Source organism: Cricetulus griseus, chromosome 4 (assembly GCF_003668045.3).
Source record: "Cricetulus griseus strain 17A/GY chromosome 4, alternate assembly CriGri-PICRH-1.0, whole genome shotgun sequence".
NCBI classification, from domain to species: Eukaryota; Metazoa; Chordata; class Mammalia; order Rodentia; family Cricetidae; genus Cricetulus; species Cricetulus griseus.
In genome coordinates this window covers 221,825,739-221,831,350 of record NC_048597.1, presented here as the reverse complement: position 1 = coordinate 221,831,350, position 5,612 = coordinate 221,825,739, and positions in this window count along the sequence as shown.

The window sequence follows — 5,612 nt, the reverse complement described above, 5'->3', positions numbered from 1 at the left end:
GCAGGCTTTTTTATCAAATGAGATGTCTGTAACACTAGGCCTTTCTGTGCCAGTTTGTGTCTGTTACACATTCAACCCCTATGCTCTGTATGTATTCCATGCTAAATGCCTTATCTCCCCTTTCTCCCTCCCAGGCTGCCTTCAAACTGAACTGTAGCTGAGGATGACCTTGAACTCCCGATCCTTGTGCCTCTGCCTCCCTGGTGCTGAGATTACAGCTGATCCAGGAAACGCAGCTTCGTGTGATGCTGAGGATGGAACCCCGGGCTCCATGCAACCACTTTACCAACCGAGCGACATCCCCAGCCACACACACACACACACACCATCCCCATTTGTTGGGAGGATCTTATGTAGTCTGGGTTGGCCTTGAAATTGCTTTGCAGGCAAGGGTGGCCATTTAACTCCTGATCCTCCAGTCTCCAGCTCCCAAGCACTGGGCTTCTAGCTGTGTACTACCACGTCCAGCTTTGACTTTTAATTTCCTGGACCTTAAATTCTCTCCAAGTTAGGACATTTCCATGAGTGCACTGGGACAATGTGAACACAGGACAGAACCCTTGTAAGAATCTGGTGGTGCTGGGAAGTGGTGGCGCACACCTTTAGTCCCAGCACTCAGGAGGCAGAGGCAGGAAGAGGTCTCTGAGTTCCAGGCCAGCCTGGTCTACAGTGTGAATTCTAGGACAGCCAAAGCTACACAAAGAAGCCCTGTCTTGAAACATCAAGACAACAACAAAAGTCTGGTGAGTTACTGGGTGAGTCACTGCATATGACAGGGACACCAACAGAAGCCGAGAGGAGTCAGAGTGACAGAGTAGGTTGAGGATGTTGTAGTGGCCACTGTGCTGTGGGCCAGCAGGCTGATGCAGAGGGACAAGACTGGAGCCCAGGCCTTGATCCCCCAAGGTGCCCTGGGTGTGCTGACCAGCTCCATCCAAGAAAACAGAGATGTGTTGCAAGGGAGGAGTCTGCGGGTCTGGGGGCTGTGTGCGGGTCTAGGGGCTGTGTTAGAACAGTGAGACCCAGGCCCCAGGCACACCATCACCCACGGCCTCGATGTGTTCTGCATTGCGGAGTCCTGCTGGACTGGAAGAGCCCTGGGTATGAGTCTGATGCCCTGGGTATGGGCATCACTAGGGGAGAAGGAGCGGAGAAGTGTGGCCAAGTAGCAGCTTTTTGAAGTGGCCTGTTAGCCATCACTGGATCCCAGGCCACCTCCCTACCTGGCATGGCAGCCCACACCTGTAACCCCAGCCCTGTGGAGGGTAGAGACAGGAGGATCATGACCAAGGTCATCAGCTACATATAAAGTTCAATGTCACCCTGGGCTAAATGAGCTCCTAATTTAAAAAACAAACAATCAATCACAGAGCAACAGCAACAAAACAAGAGCCAGGAGGAGAGGTGGCACACACCTTTAATCCCAGGACTTGGGAGGCAGAGACAGAGGGATATTTATGAGTTCAAGGCCAGTTTGGTCTACACAGCAGGTTCCAGGACTACATAACAACAAAGAGAGCCTTCCCCTGCCTCCTGCTGGTTCACTTTTCAAACGACAGCCTAGCCGCAGCTAGGTGGGGCCAAGTGTGCATGTGCAGCCTGCCCAGTCTTCCCCAGCAGCCCCAGGGTCCTGAAGATGAGGTCATGGCTGGGCTGCCTCTATACTGCACTGTGGTCAGCATTTTCTGGGCCTGACTGGGCTCTGGAGGGGGAGATAAAGTAGGAGGCTGTGGATGGCAAGCGTCTGCTACAAACAAGTTCTGTGCTGCTCAGAAAGGTTCTGGCATTGGCTGCCTTTGAGGCCCTTCAGGGAAGGCAACAAGCCCAGGACAGACTAGCAGTAGGCCTGCAAGGCCCAAGAAGGAAGCTGGAAGGACATGAGATTGACACCAAGTCTGGCTATCTCCTGAGCCCAGACAGGACAGCACAGTCCCAGCCTCTTCAAGAGCAGCTGGCCAAAAGTGGGGAACAGAGACTCAGAGTCTGCTCACACTGGGGGGCCCAAGGTGTCTGCTAACATGAGAGACCAACTTCACATTTAGCAGGTCTTTAGGGCCCTGCTCAACACTACTACCCCCCTCTTTTGGTGGCTGAGTCATGTCCTATTAACCCAAAAAGGCACTGCAGGGCTGCAGATGTTACCTAGGGCTAGAGAGACAACTCAGTGCTTAAGAGCATTGGTCGAGAGATGCAGAAGACCTGGTTCCATTCCCAGCATGCACATGGTGGCTCACTGCCATCTCTAACTCCAGTTTCTTCCAGGGCATCCAACACCTTCCTCTGGCCTCTTCAGACACTGCATGAATGTGGTGCAGACACACATGCAGGCAAACACTCACACATAAAAATAAGTCTTAAAGAGAAATGTGGTATTATCGCCTTACAGTTCATATAGGCCAGCCACGGGAGCAAACACCAATGGTGCAAACCTCTCCATGGGCACCCCATCCTGTCTAGGCTTTGGGGGATGCTGCCCTCGGCATGGCCTCCCTGTACCACGGTGAGGCATGGCTGTGGAGATCCTCCACCGGCTCCCAAGCTCACCAAGACCAACCCATCACAAACACACATCTGCAGCCACAAGGCAGCTAGCTCCTCAGGCAGAGCCCTGCCTTGTTTCCTTCTTCCCTTTTTCTATTATAAGATGGGGTCTCTATAGCCCAGGCTAGCCCTCAACTCTGTACATACCCAAGGAGGCCCCTGAACTGCTCATCTTCCTGCCTCCGAGTACCAGATGCTGGGGCTACAAGTGTGATGCACACATCCTCTGTTCTCATCAACTAGCGTGACAATAAGCTGATGTTGTTTGTATTGGTCATGGATGTTTGTGCTAGATCCCCTATTTTATATAATAAATTTGCGAGAATAAACTGAACTGAAAAGAGGGGGTATTTTTGCTGTTTAAAAAAAAAAAAGTTTAGTGCTAGAGATGTAGCCCAGCATGCAAAAAACTCTCTGCACAAACAGGACATGGTGGTACATGTCGTAATCCTAGCAAGGCCAAAGTCGAGGCAGGGGGATGAGGAGTTCAACCAAGGTCAGGTGGGGATTGGTGAATCCTTATCAAAAACAAAAACAAAGGCAGGTGTGATGAAACTCCTGTATTCAGGATGCTGAGGCAGCAAGATGAGAAGTTTGAAGCCAGCATGAGCTACATAAGTAAGAAAAAAAAAGTAATAAATAAATAAAAAGGTACAAATAAATTTTAAACATGTTTTCAAGTTTGTAAGCCCACAGGATGAAAGATGTTGCTAGAGCACCAGGCGGGTGGGAAGGGTGGCCAGCTCCAAGAGGTTTTCCCTCAGTAAGACCACCAGAAAATACTCGCTGTCTCCTGGGAAGTTGGGACAATCGATGGGTTCCTTCCTATGTGTCTAGAAAAACTGCAAAAAACAAAAATATTCTCCACATACACTTGCACAAAAAGGATCCGGCTACCACGAGGGCAGGAGTGCCGTCTGGATCAGTCAGGGCTCTCTAAGACCTGACCGACCCTGACCCTGTCTGCTGGGTGCTGTGCTCCGGAGGTGGCAGCTGGCCCAGGGTTGCCACCTGCCAACCGCTCAGTGCTGCCAGATGCCCCAGTGACCCAGAAAATTAGAAATCTGGGCTTTCTGGCTAAGCATCTCCCGATCTTGAAACGTTGCCAAAGAAACCTTCTAGAAACACAGCTGAGTCCCAACAAAACCTGTGTGGGGGCAGATGTAGCGGCTAGTCCACCGTGCGCGTGCGCGTGTCCTGGCAGTTCTGGGGTAAAGTGGGGAAGTCAATCAAGGCGAGGCCCGGGGTAAAGTGGGGAAGTCAATCAAGGCGAGGCCCGCAGGGCTGCCAGCTGTTTCCTCTCGCAGCCGCGCAGGGCGGAGACCTCCCATGGGATCCGTCCCCTGCCGCGGCTGTGCATGCTTGCAGCAACCTCTCCTGCCAACAGCACTCTGCATCCCAGTTGCAGAAACGAAACTCCATGAGGAGGTGGAGGCCAAGGCCTTGAGCCCACTTGCAGCGCGCGCCCCCTAGCGGTCAGCGGGACGCAGTGCCGCCCCGGCCCCGCCAGAGCAGTAACCGAGGTTTAGACCTAAGGGCGCAATACATTTTTTTTTTTTTTTTTTTTTTTTTTTTTTTTTTTTTGGTTTTTCGAGACAGGATTTCTCTGGAGGCTGTTCTGGAACTAGCTCTTAAAGACCAGGCTGGCCTCGAACTCACAGAGATCCACCTGCCTCTGCCTCCCGAGTGCTGGGATTAAAGGGGCGTGCGCCACCAACGCCCGGCGGCGCAATACATTCTTACAACGTGATTAGTCATAGTCCTCAACACTGGACATGCGCTAACCACTGGTCTCTCCCACTCTTCCCTCCCTCCCCTTCCTTCCTTCAGATTAATTTCTTTACTATGTAGAATCAAGAAAACAGCCAACTATTCTATAACTACTTGGCATTAGGAACAGAAGTGATAGCTCTCCCTCTCTCTCTCTCTCTCTCTCTCTCTCTCACACACACACACACACACACACACACACACACACACACACACGGTTTATCAGAGTGGCTTACAGGCTGTGGGCCCAGGCTTAGCCAGGTTCTCGGGGTTTACTTGGTTCCAGACCTAGCAGAGGTGACAACCACGATTAGCCACCACTACATGCTTTTCCCCTCACACCCGCCTTTCCCTTCTCCCCATCACATCCAGAGCTACCAATCAGCACACAGTTGCTTTTCTTACGCTGGTTCCACTATGGCTATATTGCACTCTGAAAGCGCTTGAGACTGAGTTCATATGTCAGTGGGGACACCACTGTGCAACCCTTGGTGACTTCACCTGTCATTATGCAACGTACATTTTTTATTCCATTGGCCTGACACCACACACCTTCTCTCCCACACCCTTGTTTGTTTGTTTTTTTGTTTGTTTGTTTTAAGATAGGGTCTCAGCCAGCAGGTAGATCTCTGTGAGTTTGAGACCAGCCTGGTCTACATAGTGATTTCCAGGACAGCCAGAGCTATATAGTGAGACTGTCTCAAGAAGGAAAAAATAAAAGATAGGGTCTCACTCTGTACCCAAGGCTGTCCTGTAACTCTATGTATCGCACAATGCTGACCTTGAATTCATAGTGATCCTCTTACCTCAACCTTCCAAATGCTGGGATTTTACGTGTACACCACCATGCTGGGGGCTCCTTCGCCTCTCTTAGTTTTAAGAGATTTATTATTTTCATTTTGTGCGTATGAGTGTTTTGCTTACATATATATGTGTGCCCATACGCATGCATAGTGCCTGCAGAAGCCAGAGCTCGGTGTCAAATGGCCTGGAACTAGAGTGACAAGCAGCTGTGAGATAGCATGTAGGTGATAGCATGCTTGTCACCCCATCCATCACTTGGGAGGTGGGAGCAGGAGGACTGGAAGTTCAAGTTCATTCTACTACTTATACTTAACAAGCTCACTCCAGGTGAGCCTAGGATACACGAGACAACATACAAGTAGTCAAATGAAAAACAAAAAAAAACCGTTTTTAAAGGGCTGCTGAATTCATTCAGCAGATAAAGGCATTTGCTGTGAATGCAGCCCACCTGAGTTGGATCCTGACCTCCCATGGGTGGAGAGCCCCCACTCCCACAA